Genomic DNA, 16,781 nt, shown 5'->3' with positions numbered 1-16,781 from the left:
GTTCTTGGTAGAAGATGGGTGTGCTGCAGCTAATTTATTATAAGAAGCATCAGTATGCTACTTACTTAAAAATTTACATTTCATTAACACACAACCTCTTCAAAAAATTGAAAATGTTTCCCCCAGAGCCCACTCAACAAAAATCCATTTTTTTTTTTAAGATAGTCCACGTGACCAGAGCTACATTCCCAATTTCATTCCCAACTCTAAGGCACACAATAAGGGTGTTAACATAAGAACAGAGGGAGATTGGGCAAAATCAGGTGGAAATTGAATTGCAAAGGAGTTAGATAGTAATAAAAAGAAATGCTTCTCAGTAAGGTAACGGTGCTGATAGCAGCTTCAGAATACCCTGTGTCCCCTACCGAACCAAAGTTAAGAAGCTTCCATAAACTTTGGCCAATGCGTTCAATAAGCAAAGAAATAAGTCCACCAGGTTAGGTTGGTAGTTCAAGGTTGTGTCTACATGGTGCCCTACTAAAATCCCCAAATAATATATCCCCAAATGATATTTCCTTCACTTATTGAGTCAAGGCTTTCCTGGGTTCAAATTCCAGCTCTGCTATTTAATATCTGTGCAACTTTTGAAATGCATGCAACTCAGATCATGCCACTACTTATTTTTGGTATTTTTCCAGTAATTTTCATCACATTTGGGTTAGGATGCTGACAATTTATCTTGACAGCAACTGTCCTACCTGTACTGCTAAAGCTTTCCCCCTCACCCCAGGATTTTTTCTTAAGTAGTCCTTAATCATTCCCAAGACCAGCTCCTTTGCTGCCACTGATCGTTCTTCATTCTTGATCTTCACACAGGACCAGGCATCTTCTCATGACTCAAGTGTAAGCTAAAGTGGCCACTTCCCAGAGTCTCCTGCCCTGAGCATTCAATAGGAAGTGATGCTTTTCACAGCCTGATTCTAGCACAATACTCCACTGTAATGCTTTTGTAGCATTTACTGCTCTTTGGAATCATTTATTTTTTGCTATTTATTTCCTTCCTTTTAGTTCCAGAATGCAAGCTTTATAAAATTGAAATCTTTTCTGTTTCCTTCTCAATTAAATCTCCAAGACTTGGAAAAATGTTTGTTACAGCACCAAAAAGAGGGTTGATGGACAAATGAATGAATGAAGTTGTGTAAACACTGAGTAAAATTTAGCCTAACTAAATATCAGGTGGGTTACCCTGGTGGCTCAGAGGTAGAGAATTCACCTGCTAATGCAGAAGATGCAGATGCAATCCCTGGGTGGGGAAGATCCCCTGGAGGAGGAAACAGCAAGCTACTCTACTATTCTTGCCTAACAAATTCCATGGACAGAGGAACCTAATGGGCTATGGGGTCACAGTCCATGGGGTCACAAAGGAGTCAGACACTACTTAGCAACTAAACAACAATAACAAAATATCAGGTGCTCCATTAACAACAAATTTCCTCTTTTGTCCTATCTTAAGTCCTTCTCTTGCAAAGTCCCCAGTACTTTCCTTTCTTGGTTGTAGATAGAGGTCACCTCCTTTATTCATCAACTTGTCAACCCAACTGGAGTCTACCTTCCATGATTCAGTTTCATGATTGATGAGGAAAGAGTTTGGCATCTGGGTTGCTCCAAAAGTACCTTGCCTAAATGTAACCATTGTTTTGAGTAAGTTGAGTCTGCTTAATCAACTTACAGTTAGTGATCCTTACATGAAGGGCTGAAGCATGGTCTGTTTTCGTGCTGGCTGGCTAAGGGGAGCTCACTCAGTCATGGAGGGCATTCAGACAAGGCCTGCCAGTTACTTTCTCAGGGAACCAGCATGATGCAACATGAAGGAAACCTTCAGGACCCTATTGTCACTGCTGCTGAGATGGGCACTGCCTTGTAGAGCAGGTGAGATGCATTGAATCTGGTTCTTTATTAAAAGTAAAGTTGAATGGGTCCCTTGGGGGCTCAAGGACATTCATGCACACTTAGAATACTATAAAAATAATGAAACTAAGTGTGTATGTGAAGTGGGATGGCGAGGAGTGTCCTGATGATGACTAAGAATGGAGACAAGGTCAAAAGTGGGTTGTCAAAAAAGAAATTCAGCGAGAGGTGTCAATACATCAGAGGCAGGTGTTTGTGACCTATACAGGCTTCAGAGAAGGACAGAACCAGGATCAATGACTTATTAACAATGTGAGTTTGGACATGTTATGAAATGAAAGAGAATTTCTGAAGAGCACTTGGTACTGTTTTGAACATAGTGAGCATTCACCACATGGGACTATCATCATTCAGACCAATTCTACCTTCTTTACATAGAAAACATCACAAATTGAGGCATTTGTGAAAGCAAATATATTTTGGTTTTCCTTTCTGGGATTATTGGATGATTTCATCTACTTACTGCTGATAAGACTGGTTGCTGTAACAGACACTTTGACAGGACTCAGTAGAAGAATGTTGGTTTCCTTTGATGAGCTATTGGTTTTCTGTGCTGTTTACAGGCATGTGATCCCTCTTGTTTGCTACATCTAAGGTCACTAGCAGAATGGAATGGAGCTCAAATATAGACCAGAACCACCAGTGTTATTGATGCTTTGTCTTTGACGTCTTCAGCTGTCCTCATGTTGAAGTCCTTATTTTTAAGAAAAAGGTTATCTCATGTAACAAAAGACCCTGATAGCAATATATGTGCTGTTTTGAAAAATAAAAATGTGTGTGACACACAAATAAGAACTCTGTATTCAGAATCCATGTACTTATACATTCAAGTCTATATCTACCCATGTATTTACATACATGTAGGAAATGGCAACCCACTCCAGTATTCTTGTCTGGAAAATTCAATGGACAGAAGAGCCTGGTGGCCACAGTCCATGGGGTCACAAAGAGTCAGACATGACTGAGCCACTAACATGCACAGGCTTACACTTATAATCATATTATCTAACAGTGTTGTGCGTATACATATGTGTGTGTTCAGTAATTATATTTCATGCATCTGATATCTCTAAAATGCAGTACAGAATGCTATCTTTTAGAATCCTTATAATAGACAAATAAGAACACAACACTAGGACTGAAATTTGAATTCTTCTACCTCTTTTATTCTTAGGTTCCTCATATTATGCTTAAACTTTTTCAATCTTGTATGCAAATCTAAGGCACAAGATTTCTTTGAAGTTGAAATAAAAATGGCCCATCAGAATATTATGCCTGGCGTGTAGTAGATACTTGGTAAATGATATATTTTCCTTCTTCCTTTCCTTCCTTTAGGAAAAAGTGTTTCAACTATAAATAGTATCACTGACATTGAACATGTGTATATAATGTGGTAACTAACCTCTGGGACAGATGTTCTGCTTTTAAAAATCTGATGGATATCTAGACACTAAGAGTGGAATGAAAGGTAGAATTGAAAATACCAGCTAACTATTAAGAGAGTCAAATCCTAGGCAGGTTGATAAGAAGTCCAGGGTCCCAGGGAGCAGAGAGGGGTCTGAAATTCTCAAGGAGGAGGAAAGGACAAATGTCTTTTTTTCCCTCTACATTCCTTAGTCTTAGTCATATAAAATGTTTTTTTTTCTTTAAGCCCAGAACTGATAATTACACAGCGAACAGCTCAGTTTAAACTCTATCCTAAGGATTGTATAACAACAATGTATCTTGCTTGGGGACAGTTTCTCCTTCCTGAAAACCTTCTGACTAATCCTGTTATTTTAAAATGTATATTATGGGAGTGGGCCTGGTAAAATCTTTCTATTGTTAAATTCTAATTCTGTTACCTTAAAATGTAAGTTGTGGGAGTGGGTCAGGTAAAATTTTTACAGCCTTGAGGCTTTTGATTTACTGTAATAACTCTTTTAAAAAGTATATCACTTCCTTGCTAACACTAGAAAGAAGGCACTCTCCATCCCCCTTCTGATGTCTATGTCAGAAACTTTCTCTTTCCATTTTCATACTTTAATAAAACTCTGCTACACAAAAGCTCTTGCGTGATCAAGCCTAGTCCCTGGTCCCGAAGCCAAATCTTTGGAGATCACAAATCCGACACTGTTCACCGAAAGCTATCATTATCTTGTGTTTTATCATAGGGTTCATCCAAGCGTTTGTCCAGGTCCTCTGAAAAGCAGATGACAAGAAGGAATGAAATACACAAGAAATGAATTAGAGGAAATGCTTGTGAAAGAAAATGGGAGGGACACAGAAAGAACTTGAGAGAGCTGACAAACCATGATACAAGTCTGATTCTTATTGAAGGACAGAAGGAAGAAGGCAAAGAAGGAAGGAAGTGAGAAGGGAAGAAGGAAGGGAGACAGGTTGAATAGAAGGTAGGAAAGAAAAGTCAAGTAGAAGCAATTTAAACCAATGTATATTTCTAGTGACAGGCAAGGCAATCGGAATGCTCTTGAATCAAAGCCACCATCAAAAGAATTCACTGTTTCCTATGAAAGGGAGAATGTGAAGGTCAGTCTTAAGTGCAAACGCAGCACTGGATTTCAAAATACAGAAGCTGATGTTCTGCAATTCAAGATTTGAGAAAAGCACTCTCATGGCCACACTGAGAAAGAAGCCAAAGTTATTTATCATGATAAAGAAACTTTGAGATACACAAACTCCTCAGCTCCAGAGCATAATACCTCCTCTAATTGATGACACAGTTTTACTGTTTGTGTGTTTTTCATATTCAGTGTTACCATATATTAGTTTATGGAGTTGTTTTTAAGGTCCCTGAGGTGGAATTAGAAATATAAAGTAGTTCAGTCATTAAGTGTGTGTGTGTGAACACGCACGTGCACACTCAGTCGTGTCTGACTCTTTGTGATCCCATGGATTGCAGCCCCTGAGGCTTCCTCTGTCCATGGTATTTTCAGGCATGAATACTGGAGTGGGTTCTATTGGTCCCATTTTCTTCTCCAGGGAGTCTTCCCGATGCAGGGATCAAATCTGTGTCTCTTGTGTCTCCTGCATTGGCAGATGGGTTTGCTTGTTGTTGTTTTTTAACCAGCTAAGCCTTTAGTCATTAAGCATGGCAGGATTTAAACAGATGTAGTTCAGTGTTGTGGACAAAAGCAGAGGTTTCTGGAGTTAGAGAGAATGGATCTGAATTTTAGATTTACAATTTAACTAGGTGTCCCTGGGAAGGTGATGACCTGCCTGAGTTTCTATTTGTTTAGAAACTAGGCATTATGACACCTACTTCAATAAGTCTTTTTAAGAATTAAATTAGGACTAAATGACAAGAATTAGCATTATCGACAGTGTGTTATGTACCAGACACTCTTCTAAGCACTACACAATTATTAACTTATCAAATCTTCCCACCAAGCATATGAAAAAGGAAGTATTATCATTCTTATTCTTAACAAAAATTTTAAGTGGTTTAGAATATTTAACAGGCTTCTCCAGTGGTTCAGCAATACAAAATCTGCCTGCAATGCAGGAGACATGGGTTTGATGCCTGGGTCAGGAAGATCCCCTGGAGTAGGGCATGGAAACCCACACCAGTATTGTTGCCTAGAGAGTCACGTGGACAGAGAAAGCTAACAGGCTACAATCTCAAAGAGCTGACATGACTTAGTGACTGAACAACAAGACACATATTTAACAGGTGAGGAAATTGAGATGTGGAGAGGTCAATCCTAATTCTTGCAAGGGGTTGGCCCAAGCTCTCCCACGCACTGCTCACATGGCCCAGCCTTACAAATACTTGGTTCTGTGAAATACCCTGATTTCTACATCACTGCATGATCATCACCTGCGTGGGATGAAGGGATTGTGATGACTAGCTTCAGAGGAGGAGCTAGTTTTAACAGCTCAGTGTATGTTTTCCCCATAATTTGTTTGGAAACTTGATATAGATCAATATATCTTATATTGTGTGTAACTCCACAAGTCAACTGCTAGGTAACAAGGGTTGCATGTCATTATTAGATGACCATGAGATCATCATTGAAATTTTGTCAAAAATACTGATTACAACCTAGTCTTGTTAAGATATTCTTAGGATTAATATTGAATCTAGATATTTTAGATACCTCGGTGGTCTACAGTAGTTATTCTATTTGGGCAAAAGAGGCCCCTTGGAAATCCCTCAACAGCTACCATGTAGAGAATATTCTACTTGGTAATGCATCAGCAACTTCCCTCCTGAACCAGTGGACATCTGGGACCTTAAAATCTAAACTGGATTTCCAGGATCTGACACACTAGAGAAAGAAATAGTACAGTAGGTCTTTAGCTTCCAGCTATAGAATTTGGGGTTGTTTCTTGTGTCTCTTGCCTTTACATCACCTGTAATCTCTCCTAAGGATGAGAAGGAAAAGATTAAGAGAGTTGATGTGGGCACTGTGAACTTGTCGTGAGATGAAATAGATTGTCATTGACTATAAGTTGTCCCAGGAGAAGGTAATGGGTGTGGGGAGTGGCTGATGAGTGAATATTCCAGTTGCCCATTCCAGCCATGAATTCCTCTGAGATGGATACACTTAGAAGCACAGTGTGATAACTGATGCTTTTTTTTTTTTTTTTTGCTGTCCTTTGCTGCAGTGAACAATGATGATCGCAGAAGAGGCAGAGTCCCCTCTGAGCTCCCTGTTCCCAGGTGGCTTATTTGGAGGGTTATTTGTCTCATGAAGTTCCCTGGAGACCATGAGGCTGTCAGTCTATTAAAGCACAGGAAAGAGAATTAGTAACACCCTCTTATTTCCAGGGTATAATAACCTGCCTGTAAATCCACCCAAGCCCTGCTGTTAATCTTTACTCTATGTGGGAAGCAACTGCTATTATTGGTGTTGCATTGAGAATAGGCCATTTTATTACTTTGGAAGCCATAAAATACCTCTCTAGCCAGAAGTAGCTAATCCTCCAGGACCATTTGGGTGGATGACCTGTGCTCTGTGCCTGATGTGGAAAGTAGAATGGTACAGTTCTAAATGTTCAGAGCTTAAAATGCACCATCATAGAAGTATGTCTTGGGGGTCTACAGAGGTGAGCTTATGTTATATAAAGAGATCTTTCCCAAATGAAAGCCACAGAGCTGGTATTTTGCAAGACTTTTGTAAAAGCAACAGTAACAAAAATTGTTCCAAAGTCAGTTTACCAACCTACATTGAACAAGCTTAAACCAGTTACTGAAAAATTCTTGAGCCTAGTTGTGACGCTCTAGGAGTTGTATAATTGATAATGATTCCAAAATGTATTTTATATATATGATCATAAACATCACCTTTCTTTTGAGAAGAGCACCAGACAACATATCTTAGTGTGTGTGTTATATAGAAAATAGCTTGAGGTATGTTTTTCTGTATTGATATGAATTAGTGATAATTTTCTAACTTTTGTGGTTATTGACTCTTAAAGTGAGCTATCTGCCAATTGCTTTGCTTCTGATTTCATTTTACATCATCTAAATAAGACCTCTCCTATTTCTGATGCATGGGGAAATAGTTTGCAGTTTGTGGTAAAGTGATGGTTCTGCCCAAAGGCAAAAACTATTTAATTAGTCAGTAACAACCTGCTGGAGTTAGGCAAATAGCCAACAATTAGTCAACTTGAGTATCATGTGCTTCCCTGTTATTGGGATTTATTTTTCCATATTATCCCAGGCATTTGGAGTCACATGCCCAATCATCTTTCAATAAGTGTCTTTTCTGGATATAAAAGAAAATTTTTTCAATCATGAGAAAGGCAGAAAAAGGAAGACAGCCTGACCATCTGGATATGTTGGTCTCTATGATTATTCATAAGACAACTTGAATAAGCAGATGCCATGGAGAGTAATTAAATCTTTCTTCTGTTCCCACTGGAATGCAAAAACAGTGTTTCTTTTGATGACAAAGGATCTGTGTCATATATTCAAGGGTAATCACAAAAAAGATAAATAATAACTTTGTTAATCATCAGAGAATAGGAACGATTTTGGCGGTGGCACTTTCTCAAGGTGATCACTTTTCCTTTAGACACGGCGCCAGCTCACCTTATGAAGCACTTGTCAGACCTCAGACAGTTCATCACCTTGCTTGCTTTCAGGCTTTGAGCAATTAGCTGGCAAGCCTTTTTGGTCTAAGGAATTTTATTTTTGTCCCTTTAGATAGTTCTGCCACCTAAGAGGTGAAGTTATACTTGCCCCCAAGGGATGTTCAGTCTGTGCTCTTGAAAGCTTTTTGAACTTGAAGATTCTGTCCTTGCTGGAGACAATGACATTCACTGCCTGAACCGATTATATAGAAAAGTTGATAGCCTCCTTATGCTTTCTACCAAGTCTGTACTTTTTTGTTTCTTTCTCATTTCCCAAGAAAGGCAGATCAGAAGAGAAGGATTTGCTGCCTGGGATACACTGAGGGGTCACCTTTTTAGATACCTGTCCACACAGCTCTCCCATTTGACCCAGGTCCACACTAGCCCCGGCAGGCAGGGTCTCTTCATCTGAATGGCTCTGGGTAGAATGTTGGATGAAAGCAAAAGAGACACAGTAGTGACATGACATGAAAACTATTGAACTAAACTTCTCTCTTAGTTTCTCACAATTTTTATGCTTTATTTTAAAAGTGTAGTTTGGTCTGTCATGAAGTTTAGGTAGGATTATTCAACAACTATTTCTTCATTAACTACTAGGTCTTGCAGATACAAAAGTGAGCAAAATAGCACACGCCCCCATCCTCAACTCTATCAAAAGGTACAGTTTGTTGCTTCAGATATAATATTAGCTAATGCTTATTGAGTGTTTACCATGAATCAGGTACCATTCTGACTGAGCTGAACCTGTTCATAAATCTCACACCAACCTGGTAATTTCCATTGTTATCCCTATTTTATAGATCAGGAAAAAAAAAAAGGAAATTTAGAGATAACTTGCCCATGATAATACAACTAGTAAGTAGGGGAACCTGTATTTAAACCCAAAACAATTGACTCCAAAGCCTCTAACTCTTTGCAACCCTTTGAACTGTAGACTGCAGCCCTCCAAGACCATGGGATTCTCCAGGCAAGAGTACTGCTGTAGGTTTTCATTTCCTCCTCCAGGGGATCTTCTCAACTCAGGGATCAGACCCACTTTTGATCCCTGCATTGCACTGCAATCCTCCTGCATTGCAGGGGGTTTCTTTATGCACTGAGACACTTGGGAAGACTCCAGAGCCTAGCAATAAATTAATGTGCTTGTTCTTTGTGCTAACTGAACACACAATCCAAATTGTTCTGGAGATGGAGACATATAGATATACTTGATGTTCCTACACTATAGCTTTATTTCCTGAATATGCTGTCCTTTATGTCTGTTGTTTTTCTTTGAAATTATCTTGAAATAACTGGACCACAGAGATAAGGTGCTGTTCCTAATACATCATATTAATGGTACATACCATATATATTGCTTTTAAGTGATAATGTAAAACTTGATTATCTCACCAAGAGATAGTATTTACCATGTTCTCTACAAAAGGCAACTTTCCTGTCAATCTTTTCATGTTATACTCTGAAAGTACAGCTCACACTCAATGGGGATGGGAAAGAAGTTGCTAAATCATATTTTTTGGAGAGGGTAGTAGTTACAAAAATTATTTGGAATTCTTTTATATGTGAAATGTGTATTTTCTACCCCCATTTATTTATTTAATTCAATCATTTATTTGTATCAATATCAATTCAATATTTATTTAATATTGGGGCTATAATCCAATATCATATTATGGTTTCAGCTTTGGCCACTTGGAGTTTTCCTTTGTTTAAAATAACTGCTTAGCTTTCTGACATTACAAGATGCTCCACTATATATTCCTGCCCTCCCTCAAACCCAGATAACCTTGACTCCTTATATTGGAAAATGGTATTAGAAATCAAGATCTATCCATAGGATATGCCTGTTGTTATCTGGATGTCATTGTTTCTAGACTCTCTCAATGGACATAGCTAGACAATATAAGTATGTTTACCTACAGACATCTATAATTATGTCCATATCTATTATTCTGTACCTATAATATGTGTGAGTTCATACTGATATCATTGAGCCTTATTTTGTTCCTCTTAGTTCCTAGCCATTTTCCCTTGCATATCTATAAGTTCTACCTCCAGCAGTGAGAAACATAGCTCCCACTATCCACCAGTCATTATTTATTTGTTCAGTCCCAATATATTTGCAAAGCATTTTCAGAGGTGTTAACTCATACTCCCATGAGATGCAACTTTATCAACCAGAGTATAGTTATCCATATTCACCCCAATCATTGTCTCTTTATTCTTACAATTTCTAGTCAAAGCACTGTAATCAGAAGTTACTCAGGTCAGAAACTTTCTATCACCACCTTGACTGAGGTTATGTTATAAATTTTTTTGTCATAATTCACATTCCAACCTGGTTGATTCACTACTTCTCTTTATTATTTTGTTTTAATTTGCATATATTAATGTTCCCTCTATGTGCTATAAAGTTCTATGGATTTTGACACACAGACTTTTTCTTTTATCACTTTAAAAATTCTTTTAACTTCCCTGGTTGAATATTCTCTCCTTCAAACCCATTACAATGATTGGTGTTTCTACCTCTAGGATTTTTTTTTTTTCTTCCCCAGAATGACATATGAACTAAATGATACAATATACATCCTTTTTGGTCTGGTTTCTTTCATTCACCCATGTTTTTCTGTAAATTAATAGCTTGTTTCTTTAAATTGCTAAATAGTAATCATTCCATTTAATCACTGATTCATTGTATGGATGGAGCACAGAGATTTTGCCTTTTGAAAGATAGCCAGTTACTTCTAGTTTTTGATGATGAAGCTACTATAACTATTTGTATGTGTGTTTTCAAATCAGTGCAGTAAATATCAATAGCTAGGAGTGGGATTGCTGAATTGTATGGTAAGTTTCACTACAAGGAATAATTCACAGTTCTCTCCAAATGCATTCAACTGTCACATTCCTTGGCCCCCATGATCATGTTGTTTCTTCTGCCTATGATACTTCTATTTGTACACTTCTTTCTTGCTAAAACAACTTCTCCAGTACCTTCTCTTGCAAAATTTTTTCTGCATCTCTTTGGACCAAGCCAGAGACTGTTAAATATACTATGTATATATTATGTATCTCATCCATCAACACCATAGTAAGTTTTTATATTCTTGTCTTCCTCTCTTACAAGTCATGAACACTTTCAGTGAAAGTACCATATCTTTCATTTCTATGACCTCTGTTTCTAGTAGTAGCTCCAGTACATAGCAGGAGACAATTGAGTAGTCAATTGTGTTTCTTGAAGCTTTAATTCTACCTTCCCATTTAACTTCCCCTGGATCTCCTGTGTTTGTTATAGGTATAATATGTTTAATATTTATGTTAGTTATGTTTTGCTCATAAATTAGCCTATAGTTGCTGTTATTCTAACTTATTTTTATTCAATGCTTTATATAAATTTCTAGATATATTTCACCCCTTTAAATAAAGAGACATAATCTTTGCTGTTTGTGTTTTCAGGTGCGAAAAGTTATTTTTATAACACTGAATTTTTTCCTTTCCTAAAAAGTATAGGAAACAGGTATTTCTCAAGGTTTCCGATAGAGAAAGTTCTGGAGGGTGGTCTGACATCATCAAAATGTAGTGTTAGTCATTGGCTTTATTGAACAAACATGTATATATAGAGAGAGTGACTTTGAGAGAGAGACAGAGAAAAAGGGGAGAATTAGAGGTTAGAAAGAGTAGGGAAGACTGCAAAACTGTTCAGAGGTGAGTAGCACCCTTGCCTCTTTGAAGAGAGCTTATATGTCCTGTTAACATTATTGGCAGTTACAGGAGGGCACCAAAGGGGAAGTTAGGCCCTTGGTCAAATTATAAAGACAGAAATGAACAAAATTTGACACAATAATATAATGTTCCTTGCTTCCTAGGTGAATGTAAGAAATTATTTAAAAACTCTTGAATAATCTTTGTGCTCAAATTCTGTTTATCTATAAGTCTGTATTCTCAAGGAAGCTAAGCCTTTCTTTTATATTATTTATACACACAAATTACTTTTCCTGAGATTGGGAGAAAATGATATTACTGATGGCTGACCAGACCTGGTTGAAGTCGGTGCTGAAAGTGATGACCTCAGCCCCTCCCAGCCCAGCCACTCTTGTCATGAAAACAGGGAAGCTGGAGGAATGACTAAGGGGAAAAAGACAGAAAAATGCCTGAATGTCTTGCTTTCAAGAAGTCACCACCCCAGCCCCATATCAACTGACTCCCAGACTCACATGTGCAAACATATGGGGTAAACTTAAGTCTCTGGGGAAAAGAGAAAATACATTACTTTATAATCAATGCCAAAAGCTTCTCTCTTAATGTAATCTTAGGAAAATTAGCCAAGTGAGGAAAATGCCAAAAGATGATCTTCTGGTGGATGGATGAAGCCTGTGGTCAGAGGAGCAGCAGAGGAAATGCCCAGTGGTTTATGACTGTGAAGGTCTGGATACACACTTACTTTGTTCACATGCTGGTTACACTGAGTTACCAAACCTCTCCTGCCCTAGTTGCATCATTTGTAACTTAGTGAAGACAGAAACTATCTACCTCCTAGAGCTACCATGAAGCATTATTCAGTTTTCCATTGGCAACATTGGACCAGTCTGACACATCTCAGATTTTCAGGATTAGTTGTTGCCATTTCTTTTCCAACCTGTTTTTATGAGAATGACTCAGAAAAGCCTGTTCCACAAGTGAGACTAAGAGGAAGTCCCTACGATTCCTTGCTGATTGCACCTTCAGGCCTTTGCTCCAGAAAGGCGTTATAAAGAGGGAAGTGCCTTCTATCAACACAGATCCAAAGAAAAAGGGATATGTATTGAGTCCTATCTGCAGAATTCAATGCAAGGACAGATTTTTTTTTTTTTTTAATATATAGAAAAGAATTGGGACTTTCTAAAACTTCACAGAAAGAAGTTGTCACAAGTCTGTAATCCTTGCAGTTTGCTCATGTTTATTGTTTTCACTTTTGGTTTCTCTAAAGTGATGCTTTCAACCAAATAACTTGTGCCCTTATCTTTACGGTCAGCACAAAAACTTGCAAGACTGAGCTACTCTGCTGCTGAGGAATTGTGGAAATAGAAATTTGGGGAGAGAAAAGATGGTGGCAGTTCCTGAAAGGAGAGGGAGTTAGCTTGAGAACCTGCATCCCCTTTCTGGGAAGATGAGGGATGGTTGATGGTTTTGACTTAAAAAGTCTTGTTCTTTGTTTTTAGGTGAGGGTAAGAAACATGGAAGGAAAGTTATGACCAACCTAGATAGCATATTAAAAAGCAGAGACATTACTTTGCCAACAAAGGTCTGTCTAGTCAAGGCTATGGTTTTTCCAGTGGTCATGTATGGATGTGAAAGTTGGACTGTGAGGAAAGCTGAGCGCCGAAAAATTGATGCTTTTGAACTGTGGTGTTGGAGAAGACTCTTGAGAGTCCCTTGGACTGCAAGGAGATCCAACCAGTCCATCCTAAAGGAGATAAGTCCCGGGTGTTCACTGGAAGGACTGATGCTGAAGCTGAAACTCCAATACTTTGGCCACCTCATGCGAAGAGTTGACTCATTGGAAAAGACCCTGATGCTGGGAGGGATTTGGTGGCAGGAGAAGGGGACAACAGAGGATGAGATGGCTGGATGGCATCACTGACTCAATGGATATGGGTCTGAGTAAACTCCGGGAGTTGGTGATGGACAGGGAGGCCTGGCGTGCTGTGATTCATGGGGTTGCAAAGAGTCAGACATGACTGAGCGACTGAACGAACGAACTAACTAAGAAACATAAATTGTAAGAAGCCAGTTACCTTAGAGGTATTGGCATAAATGGGGTATTGGCATTCAACGGTAAAGAATCTGCCTGCAATGCAGGAGACTCAGGAGATGCAGGTTTGATCCTGGGTCAGGAAGATTTCCTGACAAAGGGCATGGCAAGCCACTCCAGTATTCTTGCTAGGAAAGTCCCATGGACAGAGGAGCCTGGTAGGCTGTGGTCCATGGGGTTGCAGAGTCAGATACAACTTAAGCAACTGAGCACATTGGCATAAACAAAACCAGCTAGTTATTTTCCCTTCTCCCCAATTCTTTCTTTCTCTTCTGCTATGAAAGGAGTAAGTGAAAATCCCCAGACAGCCTATCAAAGATGAATAAGCAGAGATTCAAGGGTTACTATATTTTGACACAAACTGTACTCTGTGTTGATAAAATGGGCTGATCTGCATTGTACTGAATCCAATCTCCCTAATCAATTATTGATGGCCAGTAGGGAGTGATAAATGGCCTGCCAGCAAGAAAATCACGCTGCTTAAGTGCAGCATGGAAACAAATGATAGGATTTTCAATATACACAATGAGACCTTTCTGCTGATACTCAATATCGTTGAATTTCATTCTAAGGCTACAGGAGCTTTCAATTTAGAATTTAGATGTGTTCACGAAGCTAAAACATTAAAAGTTGACAAACTAAATGGAAAATTACTCCAAATAGTACCCTTTTCCAATTTCAAAACAGAGATTAGTATAGAGCAATCTAAAGCATATCCAGAACAAGAATAATGTGGAGAGAGAGAGTGTGTGTACAGTTCTGTTCTGGTAATCCTTTGCTGTGACATCTTGGGCTGTTTAATTCCTCTGTGCCTCAGTTGATTCGTATATAACACAGAACATAACTTAGTAAAGAAAAATAAAGAGCTCTGCACAAATCTTACACAAAAAGGAACTAACCAGATGTTAGTTCCATTCTATTGTCATTGGTGGGGCTTCCCCTGTTGTCAATGGAGCAAAGATGCAAAAACTTACCTGGGCATAAGAATTATGTCACATTAATAAAGCAATAAGTAAGGAAACATATATTAAAAAAAAATTCTAAGTCCTTACCTATACCTGTTCTGTGCTTAGTTGCTTAGGCGTGTCTGACTCTGCAACCTCGTGGACTATAGCCCGCCAGGCTTCTCTGTCCATGGGGATTCTCCAGGCAAGAATACTGGAGTGGGTTGCCACGCCCCCCTCCAGGACTAAAACAGAATTTCTAGGGAGACGAATTAGCACCTTGTATTAAAGGTAATTCTGATCCTCAACCAAATTTGGAGAAACACTGATTTACATCAACCTCACTTCCCTGATCCAGGCTCTTTTTCCACTGAAACAATTTTACTTTCGGATATGGAATGGGAACATTTTGGTGTCTCTTTCAGATTTTCTCTTGTATTCTTGTTCTAATTAGGTACCTGATCCCTTCTCCAGTTGGATAATAGATACTGCAGGTTTGTTTGCAGGGTTCGGCCAGCACCAGCTTCCTAGCCTCTACCCAGAGGTTAGATGAGGGACTTGCAGGAAGAATGGAGATTTGAGGTTTAAGGTCTTGAAGAAATATAGGAAACTCTAACATATTCTCTAACCCAACTTTGTGGTAACAAATTCACTTAAATTCTCATGCTTCTTTTCAAAGGCCTACAATTAAGATGAATATATATAAAAAAAAGCCCACATAAATTCATAAGGGAATGATTCTCACACTGTATAGGAATTTAGATGAAAGATCAAGTGATCTCAAAGATTCTTTCTACTGATTCTAAATGGTGCTGAATGCTCAAGAGTGGCTTTAGGTTACATCAGTAACATGTTAAAATGGATTCACTTCAAAGGAAAGGGAACACATTAAGTCAAGCTGTTGTTGTTCAGTAGCTCTCTTGTGTCCAGCTCTTTGCAATCTCGTGGTCTGCAGCATGCCAAGCTCCTCTGTATTCCATTATCTCCTCGAGTTTTCTCAAATTCTTGTCCATTGAGTTGGTGATGCTATCCAACTAACCATCTTATCTTGCCATTTTCTCCTTCAGAGGTTCTTTCCAACCCAGAGCTTGAACACAAAATTCTCCCGTGTCTCCTGTTTTGCAGGTGGATTCTTTACAGCTGAGCCACCAGAGAAGCCCCCATTAAGTCAGGGTTAGTCACTAGTTCATTTTAAATGAGATTAGCAGATTTTACCATTAGCAGGGATCAAATAGAGATAGATTGAGTATATTATGGAGGCCAACTTTGCAGGCTTGGATACTTCTCTGCTCCTGATGGGGAAGGAAATCCAGAAACCACACTGGGAAGATTAGAAAAATTAAAGAAAATTTCACAAGCTAAAATTTTCAGAAAGACCTTTAATCCAATTGACATATGTCAGTGTGGAAAAGTATCACTAGATTTTAGCACATATATGGAGTGAGGATGATTAGATAATAAATGCATGACAAATTCTACAACAGAAATATTCAGAGATTAATTTACACAAGTAATGACAATCACAAAAAGGATAATTGTCACATAAAATCACTGAGGCATGGGGCATTGTGGTAAAAGGGAGTGATCAATTTATAATGAGGGAGACATCTGATTTTTGGATCTTACTAGCTAGTTAGCTAGTTTCTATAGAAATTAGCTGGGAAATTCTTAGTGCACTCAAAATATTTATATTTTATATTTAAAATGTAGCATGGTACTCATTTTTCTTTTAAAGCATTATGTGCTTAGTCACTCAGTCCTGTCCAACATTTTGCAAACTCATGGACTGTAGCCAGCCAGGCTTTTCTGTCCATGGGGATTCTCAGGGCAAGAATACTGGAGTGGGTTTCCATGCCCTTCTCCAGGGGATCTTCCCAACGCAGGGATTGAACCCAGGTCTCCCGCATTGCAGGTGGATTCTTTACTGTCTGAGCCAACACAGAAGCCCTTTTAAACACTAGGGTGCTCTTTTCACATTTTTTTTTTTGTTCAATTTGCTATTCCTTCCCTAACGAGCAGATTGAACTCCTGACACGTGCACATCTCTTGTTCATTTGGGATGTTTT

This window comes from Odocoileus virginianus, chromosome 13, assembly GCF_023699985.2.
Source record: "Odocoileus virginianus isolate 20LAN1187 ecotype Illinois chromosome 13, Ovbor_1.2, whole genome shotgun sequence".
NCBI lineage: Eukaryota > Metazoa > Chordata > Mammalia > Artiodactyla > Cervidae > Odocoileus > Odocoileus virginianus.
This window is presented reverse-complemented; position numbering follows the sequence as displayed.